This window comes from Stomoxys calcitrans, chromosome 4, assembly GCF_963082655.1.
Source record: "Stomoxys calcitrans chromosome 4, idStoCalc2.1, whole genome shotgun sequence".
Taxonomy (NCBI): domain Eukaryota; kingdom Metazoa; phylum Arthropoda; class Insecta; order Diptera; family Muscidae; genus Stomoxys; species Stomoxys calcitrans.
The window spans coordinates 147,863,657-147,878,907 of NC_081555.1; the positions used below are offsets into that span (position 1 = coordinate 147,863,657).

General features: G+C 39.0%; 1 protein-coding gene across 2 annotated transcripts in view; it reads left to right on the forward strand.

The window, feature by feature from the left end:
• Positions 1 to 15,251, forward strand: part of LOC106085031 (uncharacterized) — an 81,363-nt gene that overhangs the window by 54,193 nt on the left and 11,919 nt on the right. The window lies entirely within an intron of this gene.

A 15,251-nucleotide genomic window follows, 5' to 3' on the forward strand; every position in this document is an offset into this window, starting at 1 on the left:
TCTCTTACAAATTCTCCTCATATACCATAGCAATTTGCGATAAAGTCAAAAGTAGAAACAAGGTCCTCAAGTCTCATGCCGGCAAGTGGTTGAGGTGCTGACCAAGAAACATTGTTGACCACATACAAAGCAATTGGCCGCTCAGTGGTAAGTAATGCGGCGCCAGTGTGGTCCCTTCAGCTCTGTGACACGCAGTGGAATAATATTCAGATCTGTCAAAATCCCGCCCTTCGAACTGAGACGGTATCCACCTGGTCCTGCGCTACAAGAGAGAACCTCTAAATCAAGCGGCGTATCAAGTGAGACTAGACAACATTCATGAAGACACGGTAGCAGATGCAGTGAATAGGAATAGCTATCGGGTGAATGTGATGCTTGGAGAATGTCCGATTCCCATTACACCTGAAAAACTGAACCCCCTGCAAACCAGAGTAGTTCTGGTTCAATTACGATCCGGCCGATGCAGCTGCCTCAATTCCTACAGAGCAAGGATTGATGCCAACGTGCCGGATGTATGTCCCGTTTGAGACCTGGGACCACACGACACACGTCACCTGTTTATCTACCCAGCCAACTCGACTCGTCTCAGGCCCAGAACCCTCTGGACGCACCCCATCTTAGACGCAGTGTTCCTGGATCTGAACATTCAACAAAAGAGATCAAGCGACGTATCAAGTGGACCTAGACAACAATCATGCAGACACGGCAGTAGGTGCCGGGTGAATGTGGTCCTTGGAGAACGACCGCCGTCCCATTACACCAAACCAGAGTATTTCTGGCTCAATTACGATCCGGCAAATGCCGCTGCCTTAATTCCTGCAGAGCAAGGATTGATGCCAACGTCCCGATTGAGACCAGGGACCATACCAAACACGTCACCTATTTAAATAACCAGCCAGACCCACTCGTCTCAGACCCAGATCCCTCTGGACGCATCCCATCTTAGTCGCATAATTCCTGGATCTGGAAATTCAACAGAATCAAGCAGACGAATGATAGAACACAATACATTGCAACAACAACAACAACCTCGATTAAAATTTTCCAGCGATTTTCTTTGTCTTCACTACCCTTTTTGAAGTAACAACCGCAACTACCATATTTTCATTACTGGGATTGCAGCCATAGGCCATATCAGTTCATATTTAGATATATGTAGCTGACATACATATAAACCGCTCTGGGATCTTGACTTCTTGCAAACTCTAGATGGCGCAGTTCTATCAGATTTGGCAGAATGTTTGTACGAGGTGGCAATAACTGCCATATAAACCGATCTCGGTTGACGTCTTGAGCCACTGGGGTGTGCAATTATTATCCGATTTGGCTGAATTTTTGCATAAAATCTTTTGTTTCGACTTCCAACAGTAATGTCAAGAATGCTTCAAATCGGTTCGTACCCTGATGAAGCTCACCTTAATATAAACCGTGCTCCTGATTATATGTCTTGAGCCAACAGAGGTCGTAATCCTTATCGTATTTGACTTACATTATGTACAACGACTTCTCCAATGACCTTCAACATGCATGCCAAATATGGTCAGAATAGCCTATTACCTGATACAGCTCCCATATAAACCGATCTACCAATATTAGTTCTTGAGTCCATATTTGTTTGCATAATGACTTCTACTATAGTCTCCAACATCTAAACCAAGTATGTTCCGAATCGGCCCATATCCTTATATAGCTCCAATAACATGGCAATTTTCATTAATTATCCTTTGTTTGTTCATAAAGAGATAAAGGATAAAAAACTTGACAAATGCGATCCACTTTTTGGGTTGCCCAAAAAGTAATTGCGGATTTTTTAAAAGAAAGTAAATGCATTTTTAATAAAACTTAGAATCACTTTAATCAAATATACTTTTTTTACACTTTTTTTCTAAAGCAAGCTAAAAGTAACAGCTAATAACTGACAGAAGAAAGAATGCAATTACAGAGTCACAAGCTATGAAAAAATTTGTCAACGCCGACTGTATGAAAAATCCGCAATTACTTTTTGGGCAACCAATAGATTCGGCCCTCCCGCACTTAGAACACTTTTACTTGTTTCTTGTCATTTTCTAGCACACTTTTATTATCATAGCAACGATCGGGTTCCTTGCAATAGCTATTAAATTTTACTGCTTATATAATTAAAGATAGAGTAGTTCTCCAAAGACGTTGTGAAACTCTCTATACGATCATATATTACAGACAGTGACATCAGAAGAAGTTTTTATAAAGGCTATAAACACTCTTTTTATTAAATCATGGAATCATGAGGTGGTTTGAACACGTGAGTGTTATTAACTCGAAATTCACATTCACGTCCATAACAATCTGAATATGGATGATAAATTTCTCTTTGCGCCCATCGCATAGCTACAAAAGTAGTCAATATGGTCAAGAAATAAATACGAGTTAACACCAGACTTGCTCCGGATCATGTATTTAAGAGTGAGAGGCCAGTTATACTCGGAATAATAACAAATTTTCAACGCCAATCTAACTAAAAAATGCCACAAATGAAACCATATGTGGCAAGTATCTTCAAGGTCATGAGAGAAACCGTTGAACAAAATTTCACCCAAATCGGATAATGCGCCCTCTAGAGGCTCAAGAAGTCAATATCCCAGATTGGTTTATATGACAGCTATATCAGGTTATGAACCGATTTGAGTCATACTCAGTACAGTTGTTGGAAGTCATAACAAAACATTTCGTGCCAAATTTCAGCTAAATCGGATAGGAAGTGCGCCCTCTAGAGGCTCAATAAGTAAAAAAGGGAGATCGGGTTATATGGGAGCTGCATCAGGCTATAGACCGATTCAGACCATATTCGACACGTATGTTGAGGGCCATGGGAGAAATTGTTGTACAAAATTTCAGCCAAATCGGATAACAATTGCGCCCTCTAGAGGCTCAAGAAATCAAAATCCCAGATCGGTTTATATGACAGCTATATCAGGTTACGAACCGATTTGCACCATACTTAGTACAATTGTTGGAAGTCATAACAAAACATTTCATGCCAAATTTCAGCTTAATCGGATAGGAAGTGCGCCCTCTAGAGGCTCAAGAAGTAAAAAAGGGAGATCGGTTTATATGGGAGCTGTATCAGGCTATAGACCGATTCAGACCATATTTGACACGTATGTTGACGGCCATGGGAGAAATTGTTGTACAAAATTTCATCCAAATAGGATAAGAATTGCGCCCTTTATATGCTCAAGAAGTCAAGACCCTAGATCAGTTTATATGGCAGCTATACCAAAATATGGGCCGATTTGGCCCATTTATAATCCCAACCGACCTACACTTATAAAAAACTAGCTGGAACGGGCCCCTCTGCTGCGCCTTCTTTAACTTTATATGAAACAAAATTTTCCTTGGAATATTTATTTTCGGCAATTAAAGAGCTTTTGGTGAAATACCATGCTACGAAAATAGTATATCGCTTGACAATCCCATATAATCTTGATTGGTGAACGAATTCAAGTTTGGATGTAAGGTATACTCCATTCTTAAAATACTTTATTTCCGACCAATATTCTCATGATTTCTGATTTAGGGGTGTTTTCGGGGGTGAGGTGGTCTCCTAGACACTTGGCTCTGAAAAATATCGGCATCGTGCTCTTCTCTCAAATTCCATTTATTTAAACCCCAAATTGCCATTGGCGTTTGGGGGAGTTTACAGGATAAGGCGTCTCCCAAACACATGGTCCCAAATTGGTTATCAAATTCGTTTTCTAATCTCAAATACCTTTTATTTGAGCCATATATTGGCATGGTCGAAAAATTTTTACCCTTTGGGGGTGTTTTGGTGAAGGGGTGATGCCTTAAATACATGGTCCTACATTTGGATATCAAAAAATTTTTCTTTGAGGGGTATTTTGGGAAAGGGGTAGACCCATAGAAAATTGGTACCGAAAGTGGGTATCAATTCTTGCTCTACCCCCCAATACCTTCTATTTAAGCCCCACATTGACATTGTCGGTAAATATGCCCGATTTATGGGTGTTTTGGGAAGTGGGATGGTCCCCCAATCACTAAGCCCCTGCTCTATTCTTATATATTTGAACCCCATATTGCCATTGGCCTCAAAATTGGATAACAAATTCGTTTTCTAATCTCAAATACTATTCACTTTAACCCCTTATTGCCAAATCCAGCAAATATGTCCGGTTTGGGTATGGGCCCTAAAAACTATGAATATCGAGCTCCACTTTGTTGAAGGCCTAAACTGTCTTGGTGAGCACATAAGTCCTACTTGGGGGTTGTTATGGTGGTGGGACGTCCCCTAGACCGTTAGTCCCTAATGTTGATGTCAGATTCATGGTCTACTCCCAAATACCTTTAATATGAGCCCCATATTTCCATAGTCGTCCAACATGACCAGTTTGGGGTGGTGGTTTGGGGGATGGGGCGGCCACTCAATGACTTGGCTTTGAAAATTTATATCAGATTTGTATTCTACTCTAAAATACCTTTTATTTGAGTCTCATATTGCAATAGTCAAACAAATACTTCCTATTTGGATGATGTTATGAGGGGTGGGGTGGCCCCATAGACACTTTTCTCAAACATTGATATCAGATTCGTGCTTTACTTCCAAAGACCTTTCATTTGAGCCCTATATTGCTATGGTGGTAAATTTGTCTTCTTTGGGAGATGTTCTCGCGGATGGACGGCCCCCTTAAACACTTGGGCAGCCCCTCAAACACTTGGTCAGATTCGTATTCAACATTCAAATACCTTTCATTTAAGCCCCATATTGCCATGGTCAGTCAGTCAATAAGTCCTGTTTGGGGAAGGGGTGGACCCACAGAAACGTGGTCCCACATTTGGATATTAGATTCGTATTCGACTCGTAAATACCTTGAATCCCATATTGCCATGGTCGGCAAATATGTCCCATTTAGGGGTGTTTTGGGGATTGGGGTGGTCCTCTAAACACTTGGTCCGACAATTGGATATCAGATACGTTTTCTAATCTAAAATACCTTTCATTTGAGTCCCATATTGTCGTGATTGGTGTGTATATATATTTGGTAGGTTTTGGGGTGGGGCGCCCTCTACGACCACCCCCACCCCCCCGGGTTCCCCCCATCCGAAATTTTGGATACCAAATTTTTATTTGTAGGTTATTAAAAGAGAGCACACAAAATTTGGCTTAAATCACACCACCCATCTTCGAAATCTGGCGTTTCTGAGAATTAGGGTAAGGGGGAGGGTCCTCTCCCCCTTCAGATATCAAAAAGTACACCATCAATGAAAATTTCAAGAAAATCGGTTCAGCCGTTACTGAGTCTATAAGGAGCACACAAACAAACAAATCTATTTTTGATTTTTATACCCACCACCGAAGGATGGGGGAATATTCATTTTGTCATTCCGTTTGCAACACATCGAAATATCCATTTCCGACCCTATAAAGTATATATATTCTTGATCAGCGTAAAAATCTAAGACGATCTAGACATGTCCGTCCGTCTGTCCGTCTGTCTGTTGAAATCACGCTACAGTCTTTAAAAATAGAGATATTGAGCTGAAATTTTCCACAGATTCTTTTTTAGTCCATAAGCAGGTTAAGTTCGAAGATGGGCTATATCGGACTATATCTTGATATAGCCCCCATATAGACCGATCCGCCGATTTAGGGTCTTAGGCCCATAAAAGCCACATTTATTATCCGATTTTGTTGAAATTTGGGGTAGTGAGTTGTGTTAGGCCCTTCGACATCTTTCGTCAATTTGGCTTAGATCGGTCCAGATTTGGATATAGCTGCCATATAGACCGATCCTCCGATTTAGGGTCTAAGGCCCATAAAAGCCACATTTTTTATCCGATTTCACTAAAATTTGGGACAGTGAGTTGTCTTAGTCCCTTCGACTTCCTTCGTTAAATTCGCCTAGATCGGTTCAGATTTGGATATAGCTGCCATATACATCGATCCTCCGATTTATGATGTAAGGCCCATAAAAGCCACATTCATTATCCGATTTTGCTGAAATTTGGGACAGTGAGTTGTGTTAGGCCCTTTGACATATTTCTTCAATGTGGTCCAGATCGGTTTAGATTTGGATATAGCTGCCATATAGACCGATTTCTTGATTTATGGTTTTGGGCCCATAAAATGCTCATTCATTGTCCGATGTCGCCGAAATTTGGAACAGTGAGTTAAGTTAAACCCCTTGACATACTTCTGCAATATCGCATATATCGGTCCAGATTTGGATATAGCTGCCATATAGACCGATATCTAGGTTTTAGGTTTTGTATATAGTTCAGATCGGTATGAGGTATATGAGTATAAGGTATGAAATTTTCACCGAATTTTGATGAAAGGTGGTTTACATATATACCCGAGGTGGTGGGTATCCAAAGTTCGGCCCGGCCGAACTTAACGCCTTTTTACTTGTTATATATAAGAAAAACATATTTGTGCAAAATTTCAAGCTTCTAGCTTTACACCTTCGAAAGTTTGCATCCTTTCGACAGATGGACGGACGAACAGACAGACAGACGGACTTGTCTAGATCGACTCAAAACGTCCTGTTCCTTAGGAGAATTTTCAAGGCCAAAATTAGCATTTGCATTTACTTTCTTTAAATTATCTTTTACTCATACATAAAGCCCTACAGAAAAAACATGAACCCCTACATCCGTTATTTACATAACTTTCAAAGGTATGATCAATTGAAAACCATAACCCACTTTAAAATATCATTTAACTGGGAAACCCCTGTACAAGTGATTACAATGCAAAAATGACTACGGTGTGCTCCATACATTGTCAAAACACTATCAGGAATTGCCTTAAATCCGCAAACGTCGATCAAAAACCCATAAATTATCGCTAAGAGTTCTCAATTGTCCATAAATGAATCACTTTGTTTCACAATCTGGGCTTTTTAGCCACAATTCATGCATGCCTACATTTGTGTTGCTGTAGTCTCCACACGCGGTGTCAAGTTCATGGTAATGTTCTCGTTATTGTTGTAGTGATTTTTTTTCTTTGGTTTTTTCTCACACTTTTTTTTATTTTATTTATTTATTTAGTTGTCAACAGTGACGTTCATATCATGGGCATTGTTTCCATTTGTTAAGATCGATTAATTATATTCTATAATAAAATTAAAACGAATGTTTATCCGGTTGCCGATACCATCACGGGCCGACATGCAAGCAATGATGTGTGTGGCCCTCAAGCAAAAAACGCCATGGTTTATTATTAATGGCTATAATATTTTATGGGTCAGAAGATGGAAACAGACACCACCACGATGAGGACAATTAGCTGCATTGTGGAATATTGCAATTCTTAATGTAATAAAAAGCCGGTTAACAAGTTATCGGTTTATGGCAAACGGATTTTAAAATTAATGATCAATTTGTTAATCAGAAAATATCTAAGGGCAAACATTGTTATGTGCAATGATAGGTGTAAAAAAAATTACCTTCAATAATACTCGTAGATTTTTGGTGATAGTTTTTTTTCTTTGGTATTTTAAAGTTGAACTATTATGACTTCAAAACGCTTTAAATTCAGCTGGGCCGAACTATGGATATCCACTAACACGGATATATAAGATATATTCAAATATCGTTGACACAGGAGTTATATGCTGCTTTTATAAGCAAAGTAAGCATAGAGAGAGAGACCGGTGTATGAACAAATAGCATACCGGTGGTCCACTTCGCTTCTCTTTTGACTACTTTTTAGTATAGGACTTCCAAAAACCTAGATCACTAGTCACTAGGTTTATTAGCTTATGAAGTTTTGTAATAATTGCGTATACAATTTCAGAAATATGTCACCTTCTGTAAAGAAAGTACCAAAAATAACAATGCATAAGAAAAATTATTATGTTAATCAATATAAATCATCAAGGTATAAAGGTTAATTCGCAAAGAAAGTACCATTTTGTATGTATTATTACCTAACTGTACTGTACATATATTTCTTGGTTGTACCTACATGCCGAATTTCATACCTCTATCTGAACAGAAAGTACAAAATGGTACCAATTCTGGCACCAAAATGTACGAAATTTTAAATACATCATTTAGTCATCCACCATTTATTTCTTACCTCTAGCTCCATCTATAAAGAAATTACCTAATAGTACCAATTTAAGTACCAAATGTTCTAATTGAGAAAACCCCATTTAGTCGCCCATCATACAATTCTATGTTTTACCTTATGTCAAATTCAGATCTTTAGCTCCAACTTGTAAAAAGATCATGTCATCCATCATATTTTTTCTAGTTGTACCTGCATGCCAAATGCTCCATTTGTAAAGAAAGTACCAATTTTGGTACTAAAATGTACGAATTTTTATACCCATTCCCGACTCGACATTCTAAGTCGATCTAGCCATGTCCGTTCGTCCGTCCATCGAAATCACAATAACGGTCGAACGCGAAAAGCTACCCGCTTGAAATTTTGCACAGATACTTATTATTAATGAAGGTCGTTGGGGATCACAAATGGGTCATATCGGTTCAGTTTGAGATATAGCTCCCACATAAACCGATATCCGAATTTGATTTCTTGAACCCTGAAAGCCGCAGTTTTTGTCCGATTTGGCTAAAATTTTTCAAGCGGTGTTCTGTTAGACTTTCAATAACTGCGGTGTTCTGTTATGACTTTCAAGAACTGTACCACATGCGGTCCAAATCGGTCTATAACCTGATATAGCTCCCATATAAACCGATCTCCCGATCTGACTTCTTGAGCCCCTGGAAGCCGCAATTTTGCTCCAATATGGCAAAAATTTTGTATGTAGTGTTCTGTTATGACCAACAACAATTCCAACAATTCTGCTTAGTACGGTCCAAATTGGTTAATAACCTGATATAGCTCCCATATAAACCGATTTCCTTATTTTACTTCTTGAGCCTCTAGAGGGCGCAATTCCTATCCGATTTATCTGAAATTTGGCATGGCGTGTTCTGTTATGACTTTCAACAGCTTTGCTAAGTACGGTTCACATCGGTCTATAACCTGATATAGCTCCCATATAAACCGATCTCCCGATCTGTCTTCTCGAGCCCCTGGAAGCCGCAATATTTGTCCGATTTGGCTGAATTTGAGCACATAGTGTTATGCTATGACTTCCAACAACTGTGTCAAGTACAGTCTAAATCCGTCTATAACCTAATATAGCTCCCATATAAACCGATCTCCCGATTTGACTTCTTGAACAACTGGAAGCCGCAATTTTTGTATGATTTGGTAATTGAGCATGTCCGGTTTTGTTGTGAGTTCCAACAATTGTGCCAAATACGGTTCAAATCGGTCTATAACCTGACCTATATCCCGATTTGACTTTTTGAGCCCCTGGAAGCCGCAACTTTTGTTCTGTTATGACTTCCAACAACTGTGTTAAGCACGGTCCAAATCGGTCTATAACCTGATTTATCTCCCATATAAACCGATCTCCCGATTTCAATCTTTGAGCACCTAGAAGGGCCAGTTCTTATATGGTTTAGGTGAAATTGTGCACAACGACTTCTTCTGCAACCTTTCAGTCCATAACCTAATATTGCTCCCATCTAATCGATCTCCCGATTATAATTCTTGAGACTGTAGGGGGCGAAATTCTTAACCGATTTGCCTGGATTGAAATTTTGCACAAATACTTCTTATTAGTGCAGGTCAGTTGGAATTGTAAATGAGCTAAATCGGGCCATGCTTTGTTATTACTGTAATATAAACCGATCCCGGGTCTTGATTTTGTTATGACTTCCAACTACTGCTCCAAGTATGGTCTAGATGGGTTCATAATCTGATATTGCTGCAATATATAAACCGATCTCGGGTCTTGATTTCTTAAGCCTCTAGAGGGCACAATTCCTATACGACTTGGCTAAATTTTTTACAATTACTTCTTCTATGATCTTTAGCCTATGTGTGGTCTGAATCGGTCCATAACCTAATAGGTCACATACAAACCAATCTCCCGATTTAGACGATCTAGCCAAGTCTGTCCGTTCGTCCGTCTGTCTGTTGAAATCACGCTTTAGTCTTTAAAAATTTAGATATTGAACTGAAACTTTGCACAGATTATTTTTTTTCCATAAGCAGGTTGAGTTCGAAGATGAGCTATATCGGACTTTATCTTGATATAGCGCCCCGTATAGACCGATCTGCCGATGTAAGGTCTTCGACCCATTAAAGCCAGATTTGTCACCCGATTTCGCTGAAATTTGAGACAGTTAGTTGTGTCAGGAGGCCACCGTAACGCATAGGTTAGCATGTCCGCCTATGACGCTGAACGCCTGGGTTCGAATCCTGGCAGGAACATTGGAAAATTGTTCAGCGGTGGTTATCCCATCCTAATGCTGACGACATTTATGAGGTACTTTGAACTATAAAAACTTCACCCTCAAGAGATGTCACTTAGCGGCAGGCCGTTCGAACTCGAACTTTGGGTGAGTTGTGTTAAACCTCTCGACATCTTTGTTTAATTTGACCTAAGTCGGTCCAGATTAAGATATAGCTGCCATATAGACCGATTTCTTGATTTAAGGTCTTGGGTCCATAAAAGGCGCATATATTGTCCGAATTCTTAGAAATTTGATATATTTCTCAGAAATATGACTCTCGAATGAGAGAGCCAGTAAAAATGGGTCTGGCAGTAAATGAAGATAAGACGAAATGTATAGTTTCAACTCCCAAAAAGCCTTGCACGACCGAGCCGATAAAGAAAATGGAGAAAGTTGGGAACCACAACTTTGAGATAGTCAGGAACTTTATGTACCTCGGCACCGCCGTAACCGAAACGAATGACACCAGTTTTGAGATAAAGCGAAGAATAATACTGGCAAACAGATGCTACTTTGGACTAAGTAAGCAGTTTTGAAACAAGGTCACCTCTCGACAGACGAAGACTACTCCTTACAAGACACTGATACTACCCGTGCTGTTATATGGTTCTGCAGCATAGGTGCTTGTGAAAGCAGATGAGGCAGTGCTTGGAGTATTTGAGAGAAAGATTCTTCGTAAAATATATGGACCAGTTTGCGTTAACGGAGAATATAGGCGACGTATGAACCACGAGCTGTATGAGCCGCGTGACGACGATGGCATAGTTACACGCATCAAAATACAACGGCTGCGTTGGCTAGGTCATGTTGTCAGAATGGATGAAGAAGCTCCAGCAAAGAAGTCTTTTGAAGGCAAACACGGTGCTACGCGCAAACCGGGAAGACCAAAAGCCCGATGGAAAGATCAATTTGTGGGAGACACCTCGAAACTTGGTATCAGAGATTTTAGAATGAGCGCAGAAGATCGAGGCGCTTGGAACGCTATTCTACGTTCGGCTAGTGGAACAAATATTCTGTCATAGCCAATTGAAGTAAAGTAAAGTTAGGCCCTTCGACATTCGTACCGAGGACTATTGTCCTAAGCATATTTCAGCGATTTCGCTGAAATTTGACACAGTGGGCTGTATTAGGCTCATCGGCATTAGTGTTCAATATTATTAAGATCGGTCTATATTTGAATACAACTGCCTTGTACATATACCGATCTCCCGATTTAAGTTCTTAGGCCCATAAAAGTTGATTTTTTTCACCGATGAATTTGGTACAATAAGATGTGTTAGACCCTTACATATCCTTCCTGACTACGGTGGATTTCGGACTATACTATGTATAATTAAAGTCTGACTAGATTTCAACATAGGTTTCATAGTCGGCGTTGACAAATTTTCTTCCGTCAGTTATCAGCTGTTACTTTTAGCTTGCTTTAAGTCTTAGTTTTATTAAAAATGCATTGACTTTCTTTTAAAAAATCCGCAATTACTTTTTGGGCAACCCAATATTAACACCAGTACGTAGACTCGTGGTGTAGGGTATTATATAGTCGGCACCGCCCGACTTTTGCCTTTCATTACTGGTTTTATTTTAAATTTTATTTCGTTTTTGTAGCACTGAATACCTCTTTTCCAGCACCCATGTACTTTGTTCCCCTGCATTTACCAATATCCCCCTCTTGAAAATGCCCAAGCATGTAAACATCAATAAGCCATCAGAAGTTATCGATTTTAGACAAGTAAATAATCTATAAAATATTTTGTATTCAACTTTAAGTGATTTAGAATGTTGTCAATCAAAGTAGGACTGTACAACATTTTGTAATTGTCATCACCATTTAACATCTAAGCGGACATGGTGGTATGTTCACCCCAATAGAAATCTAGTCCCCACCATACATTCAAAAATTAATACTGCCCGTCTGTATGGCAACCATTGGTTTTCTAAGCTTGAAGTTCTTATAAAAAAATCGTTTTGTTATAAAATCACCAATAGTTCATACGCCAGTGATTGAAAGTGATTTATAGACAAACAGACAGACAGACAGACATTCAGACTTGGCCAGATGCCGGTAATGTCTTTTGGTTGCTAATGTTGTGATCACACATCGATAAACAAAATAATTATTTTAACATTTCATTTATCATGAAACATTCGCTAGCCGTTACTAGAATGGTGACCACAAATCAATTCCCTCGTATCACTCTATGGGTGAATGTAGAATACAAAGATAATGCATTTAATTTGTTAACTAAATAATTAATTAGCTACAGTGCATGTCAATGGTAATTGTAACCACTGAACACTCTACACTCCACTGAATGTTTTCTTTGAAATTCATTTATTGACACAGATATTTATTACGGGTGCTCATATTAAAATAATCTTAGGGTAAATAACTTTTTCTATTGAAATCGCTTAAGATTTTAACAAGTAAAACCGTGCTTAGTTCGGCCGGGCCGAATCTTATATACCCTCCAACATGGATCGCATCTGTGTAGTTCTTTTCCAGGTATCTATTTTTAGGCAAAAATATGATAAAAGAAAACAAGTAAAAGCGTGCTAAGTTCGGCCGGGCCGAATCTTATATACCCTCCACCATGGATCGCATTTGTCGAGTTGTTTTCCCGGCATCTCTTCTTAGGCAAAAAATGATTTAAGAAAAGAAAGAAAGAAAAATCTGCTATTAGAGCGATATCAAGATATGATCCGGTTTAGACCACAATTAAATTATATGTTGGAAACCTGTGTAAAATGTCAGCCAATTCGAATAAGAATTGCGCCCTTTGGGGGCTCAAAAAGTAAAATAGAGAGATCGATTTATATGGGAGCTGTATCGGGCTATAGACCGATTCAGACCATAATAAACACGTTTGTTGATGGTCATGAGAGGGTTCGTCGTACAAAATTTCAGGCAAATCGGATAAGAATTGCGCTCTCTAAGTCAAGACCCAAGAAGTCAAGACCCAAGATCGGTTTATATGGCAGCTACATCAGGTTATGGACCGATTTGACCCATACTTGGCACAGTTGTTGGATATCATAACAAAACACATTCTAATCGGATAAGAATTGCGCACTCTAGAGCCTCAAGAAGTCAAGACCCAAGATCGGTTTATATGACAGCTATACCAGGTAATGGCCCGAATTGAACCATACTTAGCACAGTTGTTAGAAGTGATACTAAAACACTATGTGCAAAATTTCATTCTAGTCGGATGAGAATTGCGCCCTCTAGAGGCTCAAGAAGTCAAGACCCAATATCGGTTTATATGACAGCTATATCAGGTTATAGACCGATTTGAACCACACTTGGCACAGTTATTGGATATCATAACAAAACACGTCGTGCAAAATTTCATCCCAATCGGATAAGAATTGCGCCCTCTAGAGGCTCAAGAAGTCAAGACCCCAGATCGGTTTATATGGCAGCTATATCATGTTATGGCCGATTTAAACCATACTTGGCACAGTTGTTGGATATCATAACAAAACACGTCGTGCAAAATTTCATCCCAATCGGATAAGAATTGCGCCCTCTTGAGGCTCAAGAAGTCAAGACCCCAGATCGGTTTATATGACAGCTATATCAGGTTATACACCGATTTTAACTAAACTCAGCACATTTGTTGAAAGTCATAACAAAAAACACCTCATATAAAATTTCACCCTAATCGTATGGGAATTGCGCCCTCTAGTGGCTAAAGAAATCAAAATTAACGATCGGTTTATATGGCAGCTTATATGTCCGATTAGAACCATACTCAGCACAGATGTTGGAACGCATTATTGCGCCCTTTAGAGGCACAAGAAGTCAAGACCCCAGATCAGTTTATAATATAACAGCTATATCAAGTTATAGACCGATTTCAACTATACTCAGCACAGTTGTTGAGAGTCATAACAAAACACCTCATACAAAGTTTCAGTCAAATCAGATAGGAATTGCGCCCTCTAGTGGCTCAAGAAGTCAAGATTCAAGATCGGTTTATATGGCAGCTATATCAGGTTATTGTCCGATTAGGATCATACTCAGCATAGATGTTGGAATTCATTACAAAATACGTGTAGCCGAATTTCAGTCAAATAGGATAGAAATTTGCGCCCTCTAAGGGCTCAAGAAGTCAAGACCATAGATCGGTTTATATGGCAGCTATATCAGGTTATAGACCGATTTTAACTAAACTCAGCACATTTGGTGAAAGTCATAACAAAAAACACCTCATAAAAAATTTCACCCAAATCGAATAGGAATTGCGCCATCTAGTGGCTAAAGAAATCAAAATTAAAGATCGGTTTATATGGCAGTTATATCAGGTTATTATATTGGGTTACCCAAAAAGTAATGGCGGATTTTTTAAAAGAAAGTAAATGCATTTTTAATAAAATTTAGAATGAACTTTAATCAAATATACTTTTTTACACTTTTTTTCTAAAGCAAGCTAAAAGTAACAGCTGATAACTGACAGAAGAAAGAATGCAATTACAGAGTCACAAGCTGTGAAAAAATTTGTCAACGCCGACTATATGAAAAATCCGCAATTACTTTTTGGGCAACCCAATATATAGCTACTAAAAGGACCAATATTTTATTATACACTATTGAACAATGACTTGTACTTAATAGTATTTGGTCCAAATCGGAACATATTTCGTTGTAACTGCTATAGGACATAAGGAATGTAATTTTCACCGGATTTTGATGAAAGATGGTTTACATATATACCCGAGGTGGGTGGTATTCAATGTTCGGCCCGGCCGAACTTAACATCTTTTTTCTTGTTTTTCTGTCCATTGTTTGCCTAAAAAGATATACCGGGGAAAAGAACTCGAAAAATGCGATCCATGGTGGAGGGTATATAAGATTCGGTCCGGCCTAACTTAGCACGCTTTTACTTGTGTAATAGAAAACATTTTTATTTTCAATTAAATTTTTAATC